The 27941-nt window shown below is 40.5% G+C and overlaps 1 long non-coding RNA gene across 1 annotated transcript in view; it reads left to right on the forward strand.

Annotated features, from left to right (window-relative positions):
• The window catches only part of LOC137146437 (uncharacterized), a 105740-nt gene that overhangs the window by 63462 nt on the left and 14337 nt on the right, over positions 1–27941 (forward strand). Inside the window, exon 3 of the long non-coding RNA XR_010917936.1 lies at positions 19695–19957. This is a non-coding gene — a long non-coding RNA (uncharacterized lncRNA). The remainder of the gene's footprint in view (positions 1–19694; positions 19958–27941) is intronic.

The raw sequence follows: 27941 nt of genomic DNA on the forward strand, positions 1-27941 counted from the left end.
GCCCTGAAGTTCTCCTGGTGCTGTTCTATTATGGATGAAAAATAAAAATTTACGATTTTTCAGTTAGGTATAAAATTAATGTTTTGCAGCTACACCAGAACACTTGTAATTGGAAAAAAACTGATGAAAGAGGGAGACAAATTCATGACATTAACTATCAAGGCACTATGTCCTTCTTTAAACTCCATATTGTTCTCTAAAGGCTCAGTCCTCCTGCCCCCAATCCAAACTCATGCCTAAATATGGGCTTTACTTTAAGCACATGAGATGTCCCATTAGCTTCAGTGGCACTAGTCTCCTGCTTAAAGTTAAGCATCTGTTTAAGGGTTTTGCTTGATTGAACTTCTCTGATTTTTGTTCTGTTGAGTATAGTGATCAAACCCAAAAATATTTCCTAAGTTAGCAGCAAGAAGAACAAAAGAGAGATCAGTTTTGTTTTGCTAGCTACATAATCCTTTGGATGATAAAATAGATGAATTTGTTATGATATATTGATATTTGGAATTATTTTCTAGTCACTTCTGTATCCCATGCCCAACACAGTGGTAGCTAAAGATGTAGTAAGCAATAGGACTATAATTTGTTGTATTACCATTAACATATTATCAGTTATGGAAAGTATTAGAAAGAGGCTCTGAGGAGTTACTACTTTTGAAGGTCAATAGGACTTCCAGTACGAACTCAGGTCCTAGTCCACAAAACTATCAAATTCACTTGAGTGGCAAAGATAAAGGAGATGGACTCAAGATAAGAGCAACATATAAGGAGTATGCCATGCTAAAAAGGGAACTGTCTGGAGGACTAGGTGGCTCAGAAAACTTTGCAACTCAGGTTCATATGAACCTGAAACTCGGGGGAAATTTAAGTGGACTCAGACTGGCTCGGAATATGGAACTTGCTGGGTTTCATCCAGCCCTAGCCATTAGTAAGTGATCACTGACAGTGCTTACCATCTCTGGTCAGTGGTCTGTGTGAAATGTGGCTTCTGTTGGCATCCCACTGCCCACGTGTGCTCATTACCAAAGCCACCACCATGAGGAAGAGCACCTTGGCAGCAGAATTGCCATGCACTAAATGGGCCAGGCACATCTTTTCATCCCGGAAGGCAGTCCATCCAGAAGTGGGTTGCAATCTACTGGTGTGAAGGAGCACAGGGAAACTTGTACTGTCACTGGCCAGTGTAGCATCTTTTTGGCAAATAAACAAAGACTCTGAGACTGTTCCTTCACAGGCACTTAACTCACCAAACTAAACACAAAAGTTAGATGCAGCCTGTCACAGCAAATGCTGCAAAATGAAGAAAATGAGAAGGCTAGGGGAAAAGCAGCAGGGGTTCCAGGGAGCAGCTGTGGATGTGACACTAAAGGTCAGTGCCTATGAGAGTTGAGGAAAGAATCAATTTATGCTGGGACTGAAAAGTGCAATCGATACAGGAACCAGCCACTCAACTCTTCATTGCAGCGGTGGAGTAGCAAGGGCCTGAGGGACTAGCACTGCGGATGGGGCAATAAGTAGCCTCAGAAGCTTGATGAGGCCTTGTCTGGCAAATAGATTTTTCCAATGCTCTCTCAAGTCACAGCTCCATCAGACACTCTGGTCCTCCTCTGCTTCTATTTAAGCTCCCCAAGTTTTAGCAAACTTCATAGACCCCACTGCCAAAGGGACCGTTGTGATCATCTAGTCCGCCCTGTATAACGCAGGCCACAGATCTTCTCGAAAATAATTCCCGCTTGAACGAGAGCATCTCTTTTTAGGGCTTGGTCTACACTCAGTTATGCCGACATAAGGCAGCTTACGACAGCCTAACTCGCGAAGCGTCTAGGTCTCTAACTGTCTAAGTGCTGATGTCAGTCCGCGAGGGGCATAGCGCTTAGGTCGATGTAGTTAGGGCGACGCAGTGTCTGTGTAGACAGTATGTTGAAAAACATTCAGCGTAGAAGAGTCTGATCCTGCTCCAGAAGTGCCATTCTCCTGTCCTTAGCACTTCCAGTGAAGTCAATGGGACTGAGAGAGCCCTTGCAGCCAGATCCTCCGCTTGAATAAATCAAAGGAAATTCATTAAAGTCACTGGAGTTATGCCAGTTTATATTGGCTAAGGATCAAGCTGTATGCTCATTCTAAGGGCAAAATAGTGATACCCTTACTGAAGCTCAGTGCCTCCTGGCCTCCAGACAAAGTGCTAACCAGCCTTCAGTCAGGGATCACAATCTGGCTGATGGTAACATACCATTCTGCATGAGTTAGACTGGCAGACTCTGGCCTTACCTAGCTGGCTAGGTACGCCTTCAATCCCGCATCTCCATAGTATCCTGTGGCTTCAGGTATCATTGCAAACCTTTCCCACAGCTCTAATATCAATTCTGAGGTGCCTACTTGACAGCTGTTGTGAGGGTTAATTGATGTCTGTGTAGCACTTTGAGGATGTAAACGTCTACATGCTGTAGAGTTGTTTATTTTAGTGACTCCTTATTTTAGCACAAGACAGGCTGGCCTCTTGCTAACAGTAGATTATTTTCAGGCCCCTCAGTGTCCCCTGTGGCTGACTGCTGCCTATCTGTGGCTAGAAATAATGTCTGTCAATTAAATCCATACTGATTTTTTTTTTCAAACCTATGAATGCACAAAAATTAATTCACTACAACTTTATTTCTACTTTCACATTAAGGGACAAATTCTGCTGTTGGGTAAATTCTTGCCAATCCCTTTGGGAAAAAATGGGATTGCATCAGTGTGACTGAGATTCCTAGATCTGCTATAGACTTCCTGGGTGACTATGGGCAAGTCTCTCTCTCTCTCTCTTCCTCTGCACCCCATCTGTAAAATGGGGATGACAATATTTCTTCTGTCTCACGATTTGTCTCTCTTAGCTTGTAAGCGCTTTGGGAAACTGTCTCTTACTATGTGTAAAGTACGTAGTATGGTGGAGCCCTGATCTTTGTTGAGGCTGCCAGGTGATGCTGTAATAATGATGATAAATGGTTTCATATTTCAGTCCTAAAGTCTTAATGCTCATTATTACTATTAGCCAACCTTCCCTGACTTGACTTCACAGGGATTTCTTGGAGGATAAAACTAGGAAATTAAGAAGTAAACCATCCTCGTTAGAAGCGTCCGCATTTTTTCAGCTGCCTTCAAAGAGTATGTTAGAGCTTTCAGAATTCACTCATTAAATGCAAATGCAAACACACACACACACACAACTCTTTCTGATATTATGTTAACCTCTCTCCCACAGCATGAAAGCAGCTTCATACTATACAGCTAAATCATTGAAATTAAGAGCCATTTTGGAGTGACATTGACCAACAGATCAACACAATTCATGGAACATAATGTACTGTCATTTTCTTTGTTTGAATGGTACATTAGCATTTTAAAGTACAGGGCGCTTCATAACAAGAGAACATGAATTAAAAAAGAATCAGCATATGCTATGGCTTCACTGCAGAATGGAGGTGTAAACCAGGATATTTTCTCTAGAACAAAGGTTCTGGATTAGTATTTTCCTCCCATTCTAAAGGGAGATGAGGTGAATTTCCGATTCTCTTGCAGTTATGTAATGTGATGGAAGAAATTACTTTGTGATTCTATGACACTTGTATTGTTATCACCTTTATTAACACCCTTCAGCTCTAAGTCCATTGTTAGGATACTGGATCATTGGCTAAAGTTAAAATGATATTTCCCACCTGTCTATCAAAGGGCTGTGGCTATACTGCATTCCTAAATGTACGGCAGCAACCATGTAAATATTTAATTGTGACAGTGATGAAACTATACAAATAAGTAAAGAAAAACTGGTGCCTTTTTTACTTTTGTGATGGTTCTGGTGAATATAGGCACAATATGGGAAAGGCCTGAAGCATGAAGCTACCGGCCATAGTCTGATTCAGAGAGACAACTCTCGGCTTTCCACCTGAATGTTTCCAATGCATGCCTTGGAAACAAACTGCTGCAAAGGTGAAATGTGATTGATTCATAGACAGAAGGGACCACTTCTCATATAACACAGGCCATAGAACTTCCCTGAATTAATTCTTTGTTTGAACTTGCAAAAGAAAGGTACATAATGTATATGCATATAGCATAGCTAGGACTCAAGTAGTCATTTTACCTTGCTGATATTTTATTAACATGTGTTTGCTCTTCCTTCTCTTCAGTACTTTATCATTTGAACTAATTAATTCTTCAAGTGAGAATTTCAATGAAGGAATGGGCATGTCTACACTTATAAAATAGATATATACTCAAGTGATGTTATCTGGCACTGACTAATGAGATAGGAAACACCAACACAGATATACTACGCAAGTTGGCAGACCAAATAAAGAAGATCAGGGAATTCCAGTGACAGCTGATTTTGTCTGGTTACTCTAAATAGCCAGCACAAACTGTGAGTGGATAGTGTCGTTGTCCTACTCAAAAGAGTGCGAGAATAAAAGGAAATAGTCTCCCTTAGCCTTACGCATGGCTGAATAAATCCTACCCGGAATTTGGGTCTGGCTCTCTGATACTCCCTAAAGTGCATACGTTGGGTGGGGAGGGAGCAGAGAAGTAAGGGGTAGATGGTTTGCTTAGATTATATGCTCTTTGGGGAAGGGAACATCTTCTTGTTCTGGGTCTGTACAGCACCCAACACAGTGGCTCAAGCAAATTTTACAGAAGTTGATTATTTTTTTTTGAATGGACATCAAGTATCCAGAAGGAATAAATAATTTACCTAGGAACTGATCTTTAACCTGTGTATAATATATATATGATCACGATTGGCTGCTTCTATGTAACATCTTTAGCTTTGCCAAAGACCGATCTGATTACAATCATTTCTTCCAGTGTCAACATATAATTTGTTATAAATTCCTAAAATGCAAGGGGGGGGGGGGAGAACAGTGAGAGAGGGAGAGAGAACACAGTTCCTGCGTGTTAAAAGGAAAGAAAAGACTGAGCACGAGAATAGCCAACAGAGAACTCTGGAGTCAAAACCAGTGGGCCTGATTCTCCCTGGTACTAGGCGCTTTATTCAACAAAGCACTTCAGCACCTGCTTAACTTTAAGCATCAGTCCCATTGAGATTAGTGGAACCCGTCATGGGCTTGATCCTGCAAGATGCCGAGTGCTCCAACCCCACTAAGCAAAACACTTCTGCATGTACTTCACTTAAAGCACCTGAATAGTTCTGCTGACTCCAGTGGGACTCTGCATGTGCTCACGCCAGATCTTCAGCCTCTTGCAGGATTAAACCCCGTGTGCTTCAATTTAAACATACCCTTGACGGTCTGATCTGCAGTCCATTGCAGTCGATGGGGGTGGAGGTTGTGCAATGGGCTTTGGATCCAACCCTGAGTGCTTTGGTGCCTTGGAGACTTACACTGGCTTTCGATAAGGAACTTTCTTGACATGAAAGTGGTGAATCAGGTCTAAAATGTGTAGCAATCCCCTAAGAATCTTTCCCTATTCAGTCTGCACATCTATTTATTTATTTATTGTTTTGCTGCTAATAGCAGATTGAGGGTAGAAATCCAGAGTGCAGTGGTCTGACTGGTACATGCTAGCAGAATAGAATTAATCCCATCAATTAGATGAACATACCCTAGCTAGAAAAGAGATGAGATGATTGCTGATTTTTTTTAATCTACACATGCCCATCCCACTCATTCAAATCTGAATGAAAAGTGGCCGCATTTGTAAACAATTTTGCAGTCAGAAAATAGCTCTGACTCATCACTCTCAAATATCTCATTACAGCTCCCTCACCTGAAAGACTCCCACTGACTTCCATGACTTTTACTCTGTGCTCTTATCTTAACCAGCTGATAGCTCGCGTTCCACAGAGGGCTGAATTTTGGCATGGGAGCCTGTACTTTTCAAATGTATTGGTAGACTGCGCTGCCGGAAATGCGATGACATCACTAGTGTATGTGATATGCTTTGGAATCTCTAACTAAATTAGGCTGTCTAATAGTCCATCCACATTATCATTTGCATTGATGTGAGTCGTTACCGGAATCCAATTTGTGCATGTGGAAATATTGCAGAAAACTGAACAGAAAGGACAATTTGTTTCTTGTTCACTCAAGGACATGGTGTGCTTTTATTTCTGTTTCCTAGACTTGATCATCTTTTGTGCATACAATCCGGGCCATCGTTTCTCATTTGGTCTTTCATCTGTTCTGACACACCACATTAAATGCTGCCCGATACCATCATGAGAAACACAAGCTGTGTGCCCGAGACATGAACTCCAGTGTAAAATCCCTATGCTACAGGTTCTCTTCCAAAACACAGGCTGGCCTCTATCTTGATCATTACGTACATGTCTGGCTCATTTTATTTTGAAGTAGGCCTTGCTTGATGCTACTGTACAGCCAGGGAAGCATCCCACTTTGGTGGAAGTTTTAAGAGTGGATGCACAGCTCCATTAAAGAACCCCTTGAACTAGAACGTCTCAGGAATCAGGCCTGCAGCAGAATAGACTGCAGGCAACTGCAGTTGTTCTGTAGAAGGTCGCCTGATTGGCTACCCCCACCTGATTGTTGGAAGAGTAAGCAGACCGGCCCAGCAGCTGCTCAAAGCATTTACCCCATGGCTATGATAGTTCCTGCCTTGAACTCAGCCCATCCCTGCCTTGCCTCACTCTGTGACCCAGATTCCTGACTTCAGCTCTGCCCTTTGGCTCTGGCATCTGCCTTGGATTCAGGCTCTGACCATGACTTCTCTAACGACTAGGCACAACCACCCACATCCCACTCCCTGGCAGTATGTAAGTGGAAATAGGCAATCAAGGTTACAGGACTAACTTCTAAACTAAGCCTCCGTATTGTAAGGGCCTCATCTAAACTCCACGGAGGTCATTGGAAAGACGCCTGTTGACTTCAGTGGGTTTAGGCTTTTTTGGACCACGCCTTTGGTAATATTGAGTTTGTCTGCTATAGCAACCAATGTCGCTTTTGTGATTTCTCTTGTGTCCCAGACTGTGCTCAACAGAAAAGCAGGAACCTCTTCAGGAAGTATTGCTTTTGCAGAGGGGTGGAGGATTGGCATAGGGAGTCTGTATATTGCGTTTGGTTCATTTTACAATGCAATTTGTCAGCAGAAACACGAACAGTGTGATTTCTGCACTGCATGCATATAGACGTTATGTCAAGAAGCAGGGAAGTGGTGATCCCTCTATATTGCTCTGACCGTGCTTCGCCAAGAATAATACACTCATTCTTGGGCATGACAACAGAAAAATGTTGGTAAACTGGAAGCAATTTAGACAGGAGCAACAAACATGACTGGAGGGACGGGTTACGAGGAAAGATTAAAAGAAAAAGCATTGCACAGATTGAGCAGGGAGAAGCAAGGGGGTAGTAATGTCTGTCTACATGCATTTGAAGGCTGTAAACTGCAAGGAGGGAGAGGATTTGTTCTGAGCAGTGGAAGGAGATGTGTGGAGGTGTGTGTGTGCCCCCAGAGTGTTGGCCTAACATACTGAGCTTCTGTGAGAAATTCTCACCCATCTTCCCAGTGGGTCAGGTGAGTTTGCTTTAAACACAGATCCTGGAATGAGTCAAACTGCTCCTTTTTTTTCATTGTTGGACAGCTTCATAAGCAGCCAGTGCATCCTCCTCCTCCTCTAGCCCTTCTCATGAGTGGTTTGTGCCACCAGGATAGTTGCATGGTTGCAGTCTCTTGTGCTCAGGGGCTCTGACTGTCTTAGCCATTGCAAGGGCTAAGAAAACTCCTTGCATCCTTCCCTCTCCCCAGGTTGCTTGCACATTGGCCAGGGACAATCTGTCCCATAATTAGATTTCATAGGATGTAATAAGCACAGAAAAATTTAGGCTTAATCTCAAGGAAAACTTCTTTGACCTTTTGGATGGTCAAATAACCTCCCAAGGGAAGGGCCAGAATCGTCATCACTTATGTCGTTTTAAACTGGACAGTACAAAACATGGAAACAGGGAACAATCCTGCAACCAGATGGTCTAACAAAATTATCCCATTTCCAATTGGATTTGCATTTTGAAAAGGTTTCTGTTTCAAAAGAAGAGGCATGATTTACAGAAACAAAGAGCCCTTCATTAAGTTCTCCTTGGCCAATTATTTTTCTTTCTTGCATGTTTAAGATGTTAGATGTTCTTGGAAACTCTGTTTTAAAGAGCTCTTTCTTGCGTGGGGTTATGTTGCGCGAGTTGTTAAAGAGTTGTTCATTCTGATGTGCTGAGCAGGTTTTAATTTCCCTACTTTCCTCTGTATTTTTGCCCAGCAGAAGATCTGTGGGTTTGAAAGCCGGAAAGAAAGGTAAAGAAAGAAAAGAAATAGTATAATGCTCCTGTTTTAAATGGCTCTATAGGTTATGTAGCCATAAGCCAATTTACGAACATCTATCTCTTTGAACCACCGTTCACTCATGCAATCAGGTACTGAGGGTGAAATCCTGGCCCCACAGAAGTCAATGTCTAAACTCTGATTGACTTCAATGGGGCCAGGATTTCACCCTGAATGTTTTGCAACCCCTGTGCTGTAGAATCAGTGGTTTCTCAACGTCTGGTCCATGAACCAGCCGGTCCCTGAGATTTCCCTGACAATTTAGGAAGGCAGCAAGCCAGTCCCTGGTATCAGAAAGGTTGAGAAACACTTCTGTAGATAACATTGACCTCAGTGATCCCACTTGTTTTTAAAGGCATTGCACTGCAAATTACAAGTATAAAACATGGATCACATACATTATGTAACGCACAATGGTGTTTTCCCTTTGTAAGAACATGACTGTTACTAATAACACATTCCACATTCACATCCATTATATCCAAAAATGCTGTGATTATAAGGTAAGGAATGCCCACTTAGAAGACAGTAATAGCCAGGCATTTTCCCGGTAATAATATGTTATGTAACCATTCTATCAAAGCTGGTATTTAAAATGTAATGATTTGTCATCCTTTACTGCATGCGGCAAGTAAAGTGTACAGGCATGCTGTTTTGTGCCCTGCAGAACTGAATATTCCCACAGCTCTCAAAAAACCAGGATTGTGCAATAATAAATAAAGTGTAATTGATTCTTTAAAAAAAAAATCTCTTATGGAAAAATCCTGTAGAACTGAGTAGGGATTAAAAAAAAATGAGGTTCTGTGGTATAGTAATGTAATAAGGGTCTGTAGAAAATAGCCTAAAATCCTTTAGATTTTAATAGGTGCTTTAACATTATGATCATCTGCATACACCGAAACCTGGACTTTCTGTTCTAAAACACAGACCTCGATCGCTTGAGCTAAAGGAATAACTCCATTAGCAGCAAACAGTAGGAGGCTCTTATCCTATGTGTGGATCAGCCACTAGAAAGGGAGGACAGCAATGAGAGCCAGTGTTTACATGTTCATCAGTTAGCAAGGAGCAAAGGAGGCAAAATTCATGGAATATTTTATTCATTATGAGTTATACGCCCAGCCTGGTAACGAATCATTACCCAGCAACATCATTCGTGGTTATGTCAGTCATTAATCTTGTCCTGGGATCCTAAGGATACTAGTTTTTTGTATTGTTTCTACTGACTACAAATGAGAACAGACTCATATACTGTTTTTAACAAATGTTCACAAATCATTGTAAGACTTATTTGTTATATCCCAAGCTAGAGAATTTAAAAGGTGTTTAGATTCAATGGTACGTGTCATTAAATTCAGCTTTATTATAGCCACTTGGATACTTTTTAGTGTTTGTTTTATGTGTGTTCATAATACAGGCAGACTCAAAGTAAGTAATAATACTGACCAAAAGAGTGTTTTTCTGCATTGATCCCGCACTCCTGCCATGCACTAAATTTGCATTAACTAGACCTGACAGTCTGGGCCCTGTAAAATAAATTCCCTGTTTTGTAATGTGTTGAATTCCTTTCTCATGGGTGCAGCTAATATCAAAGGCAAAGGTGGTTAAACTCATTCCAAGAGAAATATTCTCTTGAGTCTGAAGAAAAGGGCTAGAAATCTTACATTTAGGGGCAGCTTTTCAAAAGAGCTGAGCTTCCTAGGTTACCTGGGGAGGTCATGGAGTCCCTGTAATAGGAGGTTTTTAAAAGTCGGTTAATCAACACGTCAGGAATGGTCTAGGTATACTTAATCCTGCCTTAATGTGGAGGGGATGGACTAATGTGGAGGGGATGGACTTGAGGTCCCTTCCAGCCCTATATTTCTAGGAGTTTGGCCTGAGTTTTGAAAATCACAACACTGGGTGTATGCTGGATGCTGAGCACATGTGAAAATCTGGCCATGAGTGTTGCGATGAAAGTGGCTGGGATCTAGGTGCTTTCAAGAATCTGAGTCTAGCAATGGGTAATGAGCACTTGAAACTCTGGCTCTGTACACTTTGGAAAACTTGGCACAACCTTGCTGTGTTGCTATGTTACTGTTGTGACTTAGTTTTTCCTGTATTAAATACTTGGTTGATCTGATATACGTTTCTCTCTTCCCCTACCTTTTGTCTGTCTGTCTGTCTTGCCTTGCTTGGACTGTGAAGTTTTCACATCAGGAACCCTTGTTTTTCTGTTTATACAGTTGCTAGCACATAGCAAGAGCTACCAGAAGGAAGTAAACATAATAGCGTACTGAACTTTTACACCTCTCCAGCCCTCCTTACTCAGAGATAGCTGCCATTCTGTGAGGTAGTACGGGTCCAACAAATTTTGGAATAGATGCATTGTATTTGAGCCATATCTTCCACTGGTGGAAATCAGTGTAGTTCTGTTGTCTTCCACAGACTCAGATAATTTTCCCTGACTGAGAATTGGTCCCACTGTGCACCTTCGTGGGAGGAGAGGGGGAGTGTTCATATATTGGATGAAGTGAATAAAAAAAAATGTTGTATTTATGTGCTGCTTTGGGAAAGATTTCTGAATCGAAACCATCCTTGGTCTCTCATCCAGCAAGACTTCTCATTTAAAGATAAATGTCCCAAATGAGTCCCTGGGAGTTTTGGCACATGAAAGTAAAGCTGGTCAAAAAATGGCAATTATTTTTCACAGAGATCTCAACCCCCACCCCCTATTCTCCCACAATGCCCCATAAAATGTTTGTTTTTTCGATGAACTGAAAATCAGTTTTGTTTTTGAAAGGCATTTTCTGAAAATATTTTCAGTTTTTGAAAATTAAATCCCCAAATTCTTTACCAGAAAAGGTTTGATTGTTACTGATAGGCATTCTTCTTACCCTGAACATTTTCCTGTTTAGGTTTCAACAAAAAACTGGAAAATTCTGACCAAAATGAACATTTTCTGCAAAAATGTTGTTTTGTGAAAGTCCTTTTGCATTTTAAAAAAAATGCTTAGACAATTTTTAATCAGCTCTGCATGAAATGGTTGCAGGTTCAAGTGTTTAGTTTAAACGTTTCATAAATCTTTGTAAAAAGAATAATAGCAGGCTTCCCACTTCAGCTCATCAAATCAGCATTTACATCAAATGTCTTTGTGCTTGATTTCTCAAGACCTATTTCATATCTTTTTTGCTTCCCACACCAGCTTTCAAAGAATAGAGCATGTCTTTGAATTGTCAAATATTTCCTCCTTTCCGTCTGATTAGTAAATGTTTTATAGTCAACACTGAGCTTTTCATTAAATCATTGATTATGCTGTGTTTTTGGCAGGTTACATAGTCTGAGGCTCAATTTTTTTTGATAGTCTCTCACTTTCTCCATCACTCACCAAGTGGTATTCTCACTATTTCCTATTTGCACACAACAGGGAGCATATTTTTTTTAAAGCCGTTCCAATGAAAGCTAATGCAAGTTGGCACACATGCATGGACAGGAAAATAAACACTAAAAAGCATGAAAAGGATTATAGGTGAAGTGACTGCATTAGTGCATTTTGTGACGGATGTTTGGTCTAGAAATACAAATTAAGTGTTCCAACTTCTGTCTGCTTCATAACTGATGTAAATTAAAACAATGATTTTGAAAGATCTTTGAACAGTCCGAGACAGATCTCAGCTCTATCTTGGGCCCCAGTCTGCAGTATATTGTAGCATTAAATGTGACCAACCCTACATCTGTCTTTTACATAAGGACTGTATTCTGATCTGTATAGATTAACCACCTTGAGCAGCTTAAATTTAATCTATGCTCCTTCTGAACATTTGCAAGTGGGAAAGAACTCATTAGATGCAAAATCAAAAAAATGCCAATAGTACTCATGGAAAGCGATGCCATCCTTTGAAAATCTAAGCAGGGATGTCTTCTCCATCCCTTTGAATTCCTGCTGTGAGGTACTTCTTCAACAGTGACTTTACTCACAGGGCAAGTTTTTCCCCAAGTTCTCTATTTCTGTTTAAAATAATAATCAGCTTCTGGTGGATAACCTGTCAATTATCTGCTAAGGTTACTTAGTAGATATCATTATGCTTCCTGTGAGTCAACCTTCTGAGTCATTGTTTCTAGAAGTGCCACCTATTAAAATTGATTGGCCTTTGTCGCACTACACTTTGTAACTCTGCAGATATTTTGCCTTTTTTTTAAACCTATATAAATTCCCTCTTCCCTCCTTCCCCTCTGGCAGTCCCTTATCAGCATTCCCCTGTGCAAAGGCTGAAGCTGTCAGTCCTTTGCATATGTAGAAAGATAGAATGCTACAACCAATGAGAGTCCATAAATATTTTGCTGCATGGCATAACTCTATTCTAACAGAGCAGGGGATTGGGTTATTATATAGTTGTTACTGAGTACTATATAGTGAGTTGGCAAAATTTGCAGATGATACAAAATTACTTGAGATATTTAAGTCCGAAACTGACAGTGAAGTGTTACAAAGGGATTTCACTAAACTGGGTGACTGGGCAACAAAATGACAGATGAAATTCAGTGCTGATAAGTGCAAAGTAATGCATTTTTAGAAAAAATAACCCCAACTATACAGAAGAAATGATGGGGTCTAAATTAGCTGTTACTCCTCAAGAAAGAGATCTTGGAGTCATCATAGGTGGTTCTCTGGAAACATTCACTCAATGTGCAGCATCAGTCAAAAAAAAAAAAGTTAACAATGTTAAGTTAACAACATTAGAAAATGGATAGATGCTATCATAATGCCACTCCATAGATCCATGATCTGCTCACACCTTGAATATTGTGTGATGTTCTGGTCACCCCATCTCCAAAAGATGTATTATACTTGGAAGAGGTACAGAGAAGTGCAACAAAAATGAGTAGTTGGTATGGAACAGCTTCCATACAAAGAGAGAGTTAAAAAAGACTGGGACTGTTCGGCATAGAAGAGAGACGACTAAGGGTGGAAATGATAAAGGTCTATAAAAACGTGAATGTTGTGGAGAAAGTGAATTGGAAGTGTTATTTACCCCTTTTTATAACCCAAGAACTAGGGTCAACCGCTGAAATTAAGAGGCATCAGATTTAAAACAAACAAAAGGAAGTACTTCTTCACACAACACACAGTCAAACTGTGAGACTCATTGCCAATGGATGTTGTGAAGGACAAAAGTATAACTGGTTTTCAAAAAGAATTAGATAAGTTCATGGAGGATAAGTCCATCAGTGGGTATTAGTCAAGGTGGTCAGGGATGCAACCCCATGCTCTGGGTATCACAGTTATGCTGGCTATACACACACTGTGAACTTCTGGCTTTTTGGTCCCGTTGAGCTAACTGCCTGGTGCAGAGAGTGAAGTGGAACAGATAATCCGCCTCTCAAACTGATTATCGCCAGAAAGATGGATCCATCTCTGGTCTGAGTCCATTCCCCTGAGTTATTGTGAGTGTCGGGGACTTGGTTTTGAACCAGCCCAAAACCTCAGAGCAGAACTATAAGTGTTTCTTTTCCTTGTGTTGAAATTACAAGACAATGTGACTTTCACATCAATAATGAGACCATATGACAAGACACGGTTCCCTCAAAACTGAACGTATTGTTCTGCCCAAATCCCAGACTGTCACTTTCACGTGATTTCACACAGCCCCAAATCTCCTGGGGGAGGAAATTCTGTATCATCATGTGATTTGGCTGTTTTTGTGGTGCAGTCGTGTTCACTACACCACCTCTATTGGGCACCTGGCAAACTGCCCCACTGAAGTTGCTGTATCTAACTGCTAAGAAGTTCCTTCTTTTCCAGAATGCCTCTGGAGGACTTGAACTTCCACTGACCTCTGCAGCCATAGAGAATGAGAAATTGACGAGCTAATTTAAGTATTCCGGCTCTCAATTGGCCTACTCAATCCCATTCTCTGTCTCTAAAAATATCTTGGTTAGGCAGCCTCGCTTCATAGGTAGTGAAGGGAAAAGTCCATTAGAGATGGAGACAAGCTGCCTGGCTTACTGCCCAGAATGTGATAACAGGTGGGGAAGGAGACTGAAGAGGCATAAACTCGGGGTAAAGGAAGGATAGGGTGGGGTAATGATGGGGGAGTAAAGTCTGGAGAGGGACCTGGGAGGCAGGGGAGAGAGAAAGGAATGGAGATCAGACACCGGGGCATGGGAGAAGAAGCCTTAGAGGGGAAAAAAAGTTTAGGGTTACCATGGTTTAGCAGAGGGTAGAAGCAGAAGTGCTGCATAATGCTGTGGAAAATGCTATTCCAATGAAAGTTCCTTCCAGTCTTGCAGACTAAAGAGGTACAGATAAGCACCTAAACTTTAGAGGCTTATGCAGATCTTTAGAGATTCACCCAGCATTATTTTTTCTAACTCAGCCTCATTCAAAGACACGTTTGAAAAAACCGAACAGGGATACGTGAGCTCCTTACCTGCTTTCACACTGATGTCCCCCAAGCTAAATATTTTCCAATTAGCTGGATTAAGCTCCTTTCATTGCCTGACATTTTGCATCCTTTGCCACTTTTCATAGTTATGACTTTTGAGACAGTCTTGCTTGGATTTGCTAAGCCAATCTGACTCAGTCTCTGTAGTTATTCCCTTTAAGTGGAAATGTACCAGAAGGAAGTTATTCACCCATCTAAAGAAAAAAAATAGCCCATTTACTAACATTAAAAATAGACTTACAGTATTTTTAACAATACAGTAACTATTCTGGGCCACTGTGTCATTTTATGGCAGATTTTCTGAAGCGGGGGTTCAATGTGCAGTAGGGGGAAGGATGCACAAATAGAGGTTCTTGCACTGATAGAGTTAACACTTAACTCCGAGCAGCCCCGTGACAGCCCAAAATCTGCCAGACCTGCAGTGGACTGGAACCGCCTGACAATTTAGGATGGGTTGGAAGAAATGTGGAGACTGTGTTGTGCTAAAATCCCAGAATGAGGAGTCAAGAGAGAATGCTGCTCTTCTTGGCTCTTCAACAGATTCTCTGTGGGATCTTGGCCAAAAGAACTTAGAGTAAAATTTTCAAAAGTGTCTAAGGCCCAGATCCTCAAAGTGACTGAATCCTTAGGTGTCTCATTGATTTCAAATACTTTTGAGGATCTGGGTCTAAATCCCTTTTTCAAAAGTGCCTTAGGCACACAAGAGCTTAAATCTCTTTGACTTTCAACCGGCTGAGGCTTCTCAGAGCCAGATTTACAAAGGTATTTAGGCAGGTAAAGCTGCAGATAGGTGCCTAGTGAGATTTTCAAACGTGCCTAGGCAGGTTAGACACCTACATCCCATTGAAATCAAATCTGCATCTTTAGGTGTCTAAATATGTTTGAAAGTCTCACCCAAAGTTCCTTTGTCATTTTTGAAAATGAGACTCAGGAGCCTAAGTCACTGAGGCACTTTTGCAAATGTTCCTTAGTCTGTCAATTTTTCTATCTGTAAAATGGGGCAATAATCTTTACCTGTCTAACAAGGGTGTTCAGTTGGCCCCAAAACGATCTGAAGTTCTTCAAATGGTGACTTGTGATGGGGTATACTAGGCGTTTGATTCCTCTGTCCACTGTCTTGGAACACTCCACCTGAGAAAGGTGTCCTTTTTTACAAGGAAATAGTAGGTTCAGAGCTCCAAGAACTGCCTATATTCCCAATCAGTTTGCTTATCCCTTTCAACAATAACAATACCAGCTTGTGTTTGTGATTTGCTATGGGGCCTATGATAGTGCTTTTCATGAGTAATACCTTGCACCTAAAATGATCCCATTAAAGCCAATGAAGTAAGGTCTTATGAGTAAAGGTATCCAAATCTGGCTTTGTCATTACAGACCAGAGTACTATATTGTCTAATTCCCATTTACCAAGAGCTCTCTAGGCAGCAACTATTTAGATTCACTACCCAGAAAAAGACATCTTCCTCTAGGAAAAACATAGCATGTTGTGTCCAAGATTTACATGGCAATATTGAAGCTGGCCCAACAAAAATCTCTCGGATGGGAATGTATTCCAATAGCAGCCAGTTGTGTTTAAAGAAACTGTACAAAATAATCCAGTGTGTCACGTCCTGTCAGAAATGGTTTTCTTTTGTGACTTGAGAGTCTGATCTCATTGTATTTTTGAGTTAGTTTTAATAGAGGCTAAGTATTCTGGTGACAAGTCACCTGGAGCCCTAATGAAACAGAGCAGAGTTTTTTATTCTTGTAATGTGACAGAAATTGAAAATCATTACCTCAGTTCTCTACACTCTTATTTTGTTAGACATGACCTTCAACCAGAGATAATGAGAGAGAATTTCTTAAGAAAATAGCAAGGAAATTAGATGCCTCTTTAATGCAAAAAAACCCCCAACCAAACCAAAAAAATAACCAAAATCCCACACACCCCCTTGTTGTCCTTTTTACCATTATTCCTTTTTATTGCTTCAACTTTCATCCATCTTTTGGGTGTTGCCCTCTCTTGCTTTATTTTCCACCACTTTTCATTCAAAGCTGGATTCATATCCCCCTACTCACATTTTAATCAATGTGACCATTTGTACAGCCAGGTACTATTCACCAGGAGTAACTGGGACAGTAAATATTATTAGCTATTACTTTACAGTTACTTTACAGTTACTTCACAGATTTATGGATTTTAAGGGACTGTTATGGTCATCTGGTCTGACCTGCATCACACAGGTCCTAGATTTTCAGCCAGTAATTCCTGCATCTAGCCCAACCAAGTGTGGTTGAACTTCAGTATCTGTTTTAGAAAGTTATCCACTTAGATAGAAAGGCTACACGTGATGGAGAATTAACTACATCCCCTCAGTCATCTGCTCCAATGGTTAATTGCCTTCTATGTTAAAAATGTGCATCTTATTTCCAGTTTGAACTTTGCTGACTTCAGCTTTCAGCCGCTGGATTTAGTTATACCATTATCTGCTAAAATAAAGAGCCCTTAAGTAATCATCTAGCTGACGAGGAGTTAAGAAAATTCAAACAAACCTACATTGCAAAGCCAGACAATGAAAACTTTGAATTCGGATAACAAATTGGCTTCTTAGGCCCAGTTTTCTCAGCCACACTCATATCAAGGCTTTGTCTACATTAGAAAATGGTTGCTGGTATAGCTGTACTGGTAACCTGCCTAGTGTGGATGCAGCTTCCTCTGGGAAAAAAGTGCTTTTGCCAGTTCAGCATACAGCAGTTCCCTAGCACTGTTTTGCTGGTATAACTGTGCCTGCAGTAGGGCTTTTGCCAGTATAAAAATGTAGTAAAAAAAGCATGACCCTATCTGGCATTATTGTGTAGACCTGGCTTCAGTATCTAACATTGCTGGGTGAGTTATCGTTCTTCAGCAAAGTTATGGTAGTATCTAAATATCTATATGTTCCTCAACAACATAATTATTTTCTATCCAGCAGACTTGCTTTTTTTTTTTTGCATGTCTCCCAGTCGGAGGCCACTTTTGCTTCTGTGAACCAGCATCACAGAGAAGGATGCATAAAACAATTTGGATACATTTTATTTAGAGGGAAAAAAGTCTTCCTCCAAAACAAATATTTCCAGAGTTTGGATAGAGGCCTGTTTTTATAGCTACATTTTCATGCCTCAAGGAGAAGATGATGGGGAGGACAAGGATCTAAAAAGACTCTTTGTCCAGCTGCAGCAGAAAATTGATCATGGAACATATACCCACTTGGTCCTAAGGGATGTTCAGGAGGAAGGTGAGTCCTCCATGTGGTCCTGATACGGTGCCATGGATATCGATGTCAAAACTCCCATTGACATCAGCGAAGCAGGAACATGGCCCATGTCCCTGTCAACATACCATGAAGAACAACTTCCTTCCCTACCCGTTGTTTGAAGGATACCCCAAAAGGGCAAATGGGGTAACCAAACATTCACAAAGGGATTGAACATTCACATGAGTAATGAACATTTCTAGAGTTATAATAGTAAATACAAAACACCCCCCAAAAAACCCCACGCATTTGGAAGAGATAGAAACCCTCATACTCCAAAAAGGAATCCAAGTTCTCACTTTTGGAGTTAGAGAGGAGGAAACATTCTCTGGGAACTAGTTCTCCCATAACTGCCTTCTGTAGGGTTTCCTGCACCTTTCTCTTTTTAACATGCTACCGAGGCTACCCAGAGCAGTAAGCCACCGTGTTACATCTTTGCCTCATCAAGCGTGAGCTTTGCTAGAGATTAGACTGTCTGACTGGTGTGCCAGGGAGTGGACAATCCTCCTCACCAGCAAACTCCTCAAGGCTCTCCCGGCCCAAACCTTACCTAGCAGGTAAAAACTCCAGCCCCCAAGCTCCTCAGAGATGTTTCTCTGCAGTGCACAGCACCTATCACTGTACATTCACAGAAGATATCAAGTTTGCTGTTCTGTTAAAGAGGCAGTACTTTACAGGTTAATTGAATTGGGGTAAATACACCCTTCCTTTCAAACACAGCACTGCATTGGCTTAAAGTAAAAGGAAAACAAGTTTTATAAACAAAAGATCATGGACTAAGTAAGTAAAAGGGATAAAGGTAAAGATGGTTACAAGCAAATATAAATGAAAACATGCAATTAAGAGATTAAAAATGAACCTGGCAAGATATGGTCATCGTTCAAGATGGTTTCTCTCACCCATGATCTTCCTTCCACTTTTTTACTGGCCGGCCTGACCAGGAACCATCACAGAGATCAAATTGCTTGGTTTCTTTGTCTCCTTAAGGCAAAGGATAAAGATGGAGTGGCTCTCTGTTCCTTGTAGTTCCAAAGGGATTGCTTTTGCCTTACAAGTCAGCCTCCTGTGTGTCTCTGACGTTCAGGAGCCATGTTAATTCTGTCTCTTGAGTTCAGGAGCAGGATAATCTCTGCTTGTTTAGCTTGTTAGCTTTGTTTTCTGCTAATATGTAAATTGTCCTTTGCTGAGGACAGAGGTGTTTATTGCTTTTACCTAGGCTAAGCTGTCTTGTCAGACAGAGGGAATTCACAACTTCACATATAACACTAACACTTGCATTTTACAATGATACTAATAACCAGCATGTTGTCAGCTTTCACGTGATATCTCACAAGGCATATTTTGTACAGCTATTATTGCAGTAGTGAGTAGTGTGTGAATACAGAGGTGCCTAGGCTCATACTCTTAAGCAGCCAGTACTGGCTATTGTTGGAGACAGGACATTGAACTAGATGGTACAGTGGTCTGATCCGCTATCACAATTGCTATGTTTGGCTGAGTAAGAGTCCCCATAGTTTTGATCTAATTCATGAGATTCAATAGGGGTTCAGGAACTTGTCTGTTTTCTTCCTTATGTCCTAGGAAAGTTGATTCTCTCAGTGCTTCCATAAGCAGACAATTCCATCTGTTGATTAAAGCAGAAGAATTTGATTTGAACGTATGACTAAGAAAGTGTATTTCTTAACAGCCCTGCATCTGACTCACCGTCTCAACTGTGGCCATTTACCAGCTTCGCCAGCATATGTCAGATCTTGGGGGGAGCCCAGCACCAGTTACTGTGCAGAAATAAGCACCTTGTCACAACCATCTGTTCCGCTGGCTCTCTGCTCAGTGGGCCTGTCTGCTCATCTACGCCTTACGTCTGCAATGTGCTCTAGAGTAATTCAGTCTATTGTCGGTGCTGCAGCATTGAGACACTTGTGACAAGAAGAGTTTGCAAGAATTAGAAAGGTGAGAAATGAAACGGGTAATACTGAAAGAGACTTATCTTGTTAAAAGTCTGATGTGCAGTTACCCAGGCGAAAATTTGTATGCCCTCTTATTCCATGTTAGTTTTTATTGCGTTCATTTTTTTTTTTTCATTTACACCTTGGATCAGATCCTAGCCCTTACTTAAGCCCCTTTTTGTTGCTCCACCAGTGCCCAGGGACCTTAAATCTGTCATGAGCATCTGAAGACTTCCTCACTTGGGGGTATCCTGGGGTGGAGCATTGCTGAATCTATGCCACCCCTCTGCCAAAAGCCCTTAGTGTACAAGGGCTTTATGTACCACCGGTTTATGCCAGTTGTGGCTCTTCTTATGTGGACACCTCTCCTTCAGGACCTAGATATAGATAACCAACTCAGTCCCCACTGGGTCAGCAGACAACCAGCAGTTGTTGTTACTACTTATTAGTCATGGATTAGTGGCATCTTCAAAATGCTTAAGGAGGTTGGATGTGTAGAACTAGAACTAGAAACTGATAGGTTCTTCTATCATCATCTCCTGGCTTAACCAGGAGATCTTACATGATCTAAAAGTCAAAAAAAGAGTCCTACAAAAAGTGGAAGCTAGGTCAAATAACAAAGGATGAATATAAACAAATAACACAAGTATGCAGGGACAAAATTAGAAAGACCAAGGCACAAAACAAGATTAAACTAGCTAGAGACATAAAGGGTAACAAGAAAACATTCTACAAATATATTAGAAGCAAGAGGAAGACCGAGGACAGTGTAGGCCTGTTATTCAATGGGGGGAGGGGGGAAACAATAACAGAAAATGCAGAAATGGCAGGGGTGTTAAATTACTTCTTTGTTTCGGTTTTCACCAAGAAGGTTGGTGGCAATTGGACATCTAATGTAGTAAATGCCAGTGAAAATGAGGCAGTATTAGAAGCTAAAATAGGGAAAGAACAAGTTAAAAATTACTTAGACAAGTTAGATGTCTTCAAGTCACCAGGGCCTGATGAAATGCATTCTAGAATACTCAAGGAAATTACTGAGGAGATATCTTTGAAAAGTCTTGGAAGACGGGAGAGATTCCAGAAGATTGGAAAAGGGCAAATATAGTGCCCATCTACAAAAAGGGAAATAAGGACAACCCGGGAAATTACAGACCAGTCAGTTTAACTTCTGTAACCAGAAAGATAACGGAGCAAATAATTAAGCAATCAATTTGCAAACATCTAGAAGATAATAAGGTAATAAGTAACAGTCAGCATGGATTTGTCAAGAACAAATCATGTCATACCAACTTGATAGCTTTTTTTGACAGGGTAACAAGCCTTGTGGATAGGGGGGATGTGGTAGATGTGGTATGTCTTGACTTTAGTAAGGCTTTTGGTACTATTCTGCATGACCTTTTCTTAAACAAACTAGGGAAATACAACCTAGATGGAGCTACTATAAGGTGGGTGCAAAACTGATTGGGAAACCGTTCCCAGAGAGTAGTTATCAACTGTTCACAGTCATGCTGGAAGGGCATAATGAGTGGGGTTCCACAGGGATCAGTTCTGGGTCTGGTTCTGTTCAATATTTTCATCAATAATTTAGATAATGGCATAGATAGTACACTTATAAAGGTTGCGGACGATACCAAGCTGGGAGGGGTTGCAAGTGCTTTGGAGGATAGGATTATAATTCAGAATGATCTGGACAAACTGGAGAATTGGTCTGCCACAAATAGGATGAAATTCAATAGGGACAAATGCAAAGTACTCCACTTAGGAAGGAACAATCAGTTGCACACGTACAAAATGGGAAATGACTGCCTAAGATGTACTGCAGAAAGGGATCTGGGGATCATAGTGGACCAAAGGAAAATATAAGTCAACACTGTAATGCTGTTGCAAAAAATGTGAACATGATTCTGGGAAGTATTAGCAGGAGTATTGTAAGTAAGACACGAGTAGTAATTCTTCCGCTCTATTCTGTGCTGATTAGGCCTCAACTGGAGTATTGCTGTCCAGTTCTGGGCACCACATTTCAGGAAAGATGTGGACAAAGTGGAGAAGAGCAACAAAAATGATTAAAGGTCTAGAAAACATGACCTATGAGGCAGGACTGAAATAATTGGGTTTGCTTAGCTTGGAGAAGAGAAGACTGAAAGGGGACATCATAACAGCTTTTCAAGTACATAAAAGGTTATTACAAGAAGAAGGGAGAAATATTGTTCTTCTTAACCTCTGAGGACAGGACAAGAAGCAATGGACTTACACTGCAGCAAGGGATGTTTAGGTTGGACATTAGGAAAAACTTCCTGACTGTCAGGGTGGTTAATCACTGGAATAAATTGCCTAGGGAGGTTATGGAATCTCCATCATTGGAGATTTTTAAGAGCAGGTTAGACAAACACCTGTCAGGGATGGTCTAGATATCGCTTGGTCCTGCCATGAGTGCAGGGGACTGGACTAGATGACCTCTCGAGGTCCCTTCCAGCCCTATGATTCTATGATTCACACTCCAGAGCCATTCAGTCCCTTGATTTTTGTACTTTTTATTATGGTATGAAATGCTGGTATATTTGAAGTAATGTGGAGCTATTTAAACCAAAGCATATTACAAGATGTAGCACTTGACCCTGAATCACATTCATGATTAGCCACATATCTGCAGTGCAGTATTTATTTACAGTCTAATTATATTATTGCAACACACACACAAAAGCAGAAGAAGAGCAAAAATTAGTATGAGATGCCCAAAAGGTTCAAAGTCCAGGTTCGCCCAAAAGTTTAGATTCCATTTGAATTACTTAAGTGGTCAGCAAACTGCATTGGCAAACATCGCTGACATTCAAAAATGGGAACATCCTGGTGCAATATAGTGGAACATGATACAATCCTGGCTGAGAGCAATGAAGAAATGAAGTAATGGTATCTTTGGATTTGCCTGTCTACTCTCCAATTAGCTAATAGCAAATCAATGGTCACTTCTGTTTAAAATTAGGATGATAGTAGAACTTTTTAACACTTTAGGTACTTCATTCCAAGTATTTAGTTTTAATAATCTATTTCCATTTTCACATCCTAGATAATTTGTAACATGCCAATATTTTGTATCAATTTTTTGATAGAAAATGTCTTTTCAACTAAAAGGACTCAGAAAAATGTTTCCTTTGAAAATTTTTAGGTTTCTCTTGAAAAGCCCAAAGCTTGAAATTCTGTAGTTTTGGTTGCTGGTGACCAATCTTTTTGGAGAATTTGGAGTTTCTTTTTTTCTGAAACTCAAAATATTTCTGTAAAAATGAGAAATAAAATTAACTGTTGTTGAAATTTTTCCTGGCCAGCTCTAATATTTGTCTTTTAAACAATAACATTTTTGCCATGTCACTATCGAGAGAGAGATATGAATTACTCTGGAAGAATAAGAAAACAATCTGTCTCCACCCAAACCTTTAAACTTTTTATAGAAATGAGATTGAATAAAATTATTTGTTTGGGGTTTTTTTAATGTTTTTTCTGAACATTTGGATACATTTGTCACTTGTTTTGCTATGGTGCCTAGAGAACTCAGCTAAAATCAGATTGTGCTTATGCCAGATACTCTGCTGTTGTAAAATGATTCATAGATTTTTAGGCCAGAAAGGATCATTAGATCATCTTAGTCTGACCTCCTGTATAACACAGGCCAAAGCTATTCCTGTGTTGAGCTCAATAACTTGTGTTTGACCAAAGCATATATTTTAGGAAGGCATCTGTGTGCAGGTCAGCTGAAGTCAATGGAGCTGTGTCATTTTGCCCCAGCAGAGAATTAGTCTACAATTTGCAGAGGGATCCCCATAAAATAAAAATGAGAACAGAATTTCATTTCATATCAGGTAAACCTACAGCCCATTGAAATCTGTGTCTTTCCAGTGACTTCAATAGACTTTGGATCAGCCCATTGGTAACAACATCCAAAATGTTCAAGTTTCCCTCTTGTAATTTTGTTTTGATATTGCCAGCCAGATCATCCTGTAAATCCCTGTATCTCATGCTGTCTCATTCACTCTTTCTTTGATTACACGTTATGATCTTGACACATATGTGTATTTTTACCGCTTTTAAAAAAACAAACCGCAGCACATGGTTTCCTCAGTTGATGTGCTGGGGATGTTTTGGGATGAGGCTATGCCCCATTCATTAACTTGGAGAGGAGAACATTTCACACTTTTTGCTGGTGGTTCTATTTCTAGTTGGCTGGCTGCAGATAGCTTTCTGCAAGACAGCCTTGCTCTAACAACACCATATTGATTTACTCTGCAAAATTTCTCTTTATGGCAAGTCAGGCTGGGGAATGTAGTCTTTTCATCACAAGGTTGTTGGGGTTTTTTTTTGTTTTTGTTTTGTTTTTCTGGTTCTTACCTCGAAATTTCCAAGGCTGAATGATTAACTCCCTGGATTCCATAAAATGACACACGATTCCCTTCTTCTCCTTCCCCCAATCTACTTTAAATAAAAAATAACCCCACCTTTTAACCAGATCCTCAACTAGGGTGATCAGATCACAAGCAAGAAAAATTGGGACAGGGTCGGGGGGTAATGGATGCCTATATAAGAAAAAGCCCCAAATATTGGGACTGTCCCTATAAAATTGGGACATCTGGTCATTCTGTCCTCAGCTGATGTAAATCAGCAGAGCCCCAAGGAAGACAATGGATCTACCAGTGGATTGTCTGGTCTGCTATTTTTATGGTGTTATATTGATATAAAATGCAGTGAGTAGCCAGTTCAATTTTTTTCTTCTGGCTTTTTTTTTTTTTTTTTTTTTATTATTATTTATTTAGGAAAATTTCCCTGCTGTTCTGGGAAATTATCCATGCCTTTGTTTGGTGCTTTTTTTTTTTTTTTATAATTCCAGTGATTAGAATCCAAGAAATATAGATCTGGGTTTCTATTAGCACCATCTGCACTCAAGGTATGCAGAAGCAATTTACAGTAATGGATGATGCTGGTAGTACACTGACCCACGATCTAAGCAAATTCAACAGTGTGCATTCAATAAAAGTCTTCCATGCAGCCTTGAAGCTAGATCCTTAGCTTGAAGCTAGATCCTTAGCTGGTGCAAATCAGCATTGTTTCACTGAAGTCAATGGCACTGTGTGGATTTACACCAGACAGAGAAATGGATTTTGGAACCCATTTGAAAGAGGAGAGTCAGAGAAAAGAGAGAGAACTCATGATAGAATAAGAGGGATATCATGAATATTCCTTCCCCCTTCTAAAATGTGCCATGGGGATTAATTTCCATGCAAACAGCCACCAGAAAAGGGACTTGAGTTTAATGTCTTATCCAAAGAATAAGCACCAGCCTTAGTGTAGGAAAAGGGTTAGTTCTCACAAAGAAGGATGAATTTCACCCATCGCCTTGACTTACTATTTACTCAATCCTTTCTCCGCCAAAACCCTCATTGAAATCAATGGGGGAGATCCTCAGCTGGTGTAAATTGGTATAAATCTCAATGGATTTACACGGCTGAAGAGCTGACTTGAAAATGAGGTCCTTTCAGCCCTTTGCTGGTGGATAATATAAGGGAAATCCGTGGTCCCGGGCTATTTTTGACAGGACCAAAGGTGTATTTTCCTTGTGCCAGGTGACATCTAAAAGTCTGATGACTATTATTTCCAAAACATCATATCTGACACTCTCTCTGTAATGGTGTGTGGCATAGAAAAGTGGGTTCTGTTCACTTAGAAGCATTCCTCAGTTGGTCTTTGTATAGGTCTCCAATACAAATGCTGGAGTGGAAACACATTAATATATAATACTGCGTGAAGTTTGTTTTACTAATCCCCTTCTTCTGCAACTGAACGTTCCTGCTCATTTGTAGTCATTGTTTTGATGTTTAACTTGAAAAAATGTATATTATACAACGGGCTGAAATCCATGACAAAGAAAAGAAAAGAACCTAGGGGGATAATAAGCATCTCAGCACTGTTGTGATGTCTCACGCTGCTAACATCAAAGCTGCCAAGACACCATTGCTCTGCAGAGGAGGAAGACAAGAGCTTGCAACACTGAGTTATATTTCGTCACGGGTGCTGTAGCTTGCACAGTCCAGGAACTGCTAAGAGCAAATTGAAGATAACCCTTCATTGTGGATGGGCAAGCCTGCTCTTGGTGAACTAGTTTCAGCAGGGATTGTACTTGCAACGAGTCTGTTGCAATGTCTGTCCTTTGCTTAAGTCCAGTGCATTGTCCCCATGCCATGGTCAAAAGTATGAGCTCGTTCTATTCTATATGTTCTTATACTGCATTTATCGCCGTAGAATGTCATGTCTTGTTTGTTCTCTCATCCTCTGATTCAGTCAGCTCTCATTCTTGCATGCTCCCTTTGCAAATACAGAGGTTTTTCTGACTGGGATTTCTAGAGATGGTTAAATCCATCTAGATTTAAAAATATATATATATATTACCATTCATCTTGGCATTAAGGGGACAGATGTGATTTTGATGGGGCTTTGCCATGGCAGACAGTTGAGTCATGAATCTCTTCTGGCCATAACAGTAAACCTAAAGCCGTACTCACTGAAGTCAATCAGTTGCAAAATTCCCATTGGTTTCAGCTGGTGCAAAATGAGGCCTCCTGTGAGGACACGAAACATTCAACCATCATCAGATGGTGGGAGCTATGTGGATTTCCACCAGCGGAGGATCTAGCACTGCATCTTCTTGTTTTGTGCTGAGATCTGTTAGGAACAACACAAACATAGAGGCGCTGAAGTCACTGGGAGCCTTGCCTGAGCAATGACTGCAGTTTTTGTCCTTTGCATTTCTACATTTGGTTCCAGTGATAGAAAATATCAAGCTATTCTAGCATCCACCTTTGACTCTGATCACTCAGTGGATCAATTCACATCTGCACTAGTTTCAGACAGATAAATAAGGCTCTAACTAACTGAATTCACTCAGGTTATTTTACTAGTTACCGTTTTTTTCACCTGTCATCCTGGACTAGCCTTTTCACTTCCAGAGTGAGGGCCTTATGCAAAGTCCATCAAAGTCAATGGGAGTTTTGTACATTTACTTGTATGGGATTTGAACTGGACCCTGTGTGTTTTCACTTCTCCTCATTTTATCTCCATTTAAGATCCCTTGCTTTCTCCACATTTCCCCCTTTCTTGGATTTGCATCCCTTATTGCCACAGTTTAGGATTTTTACAGATATTTAAGGAGTTAAAAGTCAAATCCCACTGAATCTCAATGGGAGTTGGGCTCCTAAGTCTCATATCCTTGTTTGACAATCCCAGCCATAGCCTTTTTTTCATTTCTTCTTCTTCCACTTTCTCAGCTTACTCTTAGCATCCCTTTATTTCATAGAAGCACATGGCCTTGAAAGGCTAAAAGCCTTCCAGATGTCTCTTATTAATGCTAAAGGTAGAGAATAGAGAGAGGTTTTTATATTACCATAGACTTAAAAAAGCACTGTGGGAAAGAACGGCGATTAGTGAGCAAGAGGAAGACAGTGTTTGAAGCCAGCACAGCAAGAGAGACTGAATGCAGTTTGGAGAAACTTGGGAGGGAAAATCACTTTATTAAAAATATTGTAAAGCTAATAAACACTCTCCTGAACTCCTTTAATCTCCTGTCCTTTTATTTCATCTTTCATCTTTTCAGTCCGTCTCTTGACATTCATTCTGAAGTATTTCTTCTAATAGAAAAGCCTCTGAGTACTTCAAACACTAGATTCCAGTTGGGAAAAAGGTTCTTCTCTCTTCTACACAGATGTCAACAGCACTGCAGCACTTTAACTATAGACTTGAGTCCCAGGGGCCCCCCAGTCAGGAGTGTGTTCTAAAAGCAAAGCAAACTTCTCTTATTTTGAGTATTAAAAAGGAGAACTATAGAGAGTGGGGGTGAGGGGGGGCGAGGAAAGCTCTGTGCAAGTGTGGCACTCAGCCTGTTTTGCTTTATCTTTTGTGTATGCTTTCTGTACAGTTCATCTGCTGTAGGGATTTCAACACAAGAGTGGGTT

The sequence above is a fragment of the Emydura macquarii genome, unplaced genomic scaffold, assembly GCF_026122565.2.
Source record: "Emydura macquarii macquarii isolate MOO-44397 ecotype Brisbane River unplaced genomic scaffold, CSIRO-AGI_Emac_v2 contig_450, whole genome shotgun sequence".
NCBI lineage: Eukaryota > Metazoa > Chordata > Testudines > Chelidae > Emydura > Emydura macquarii.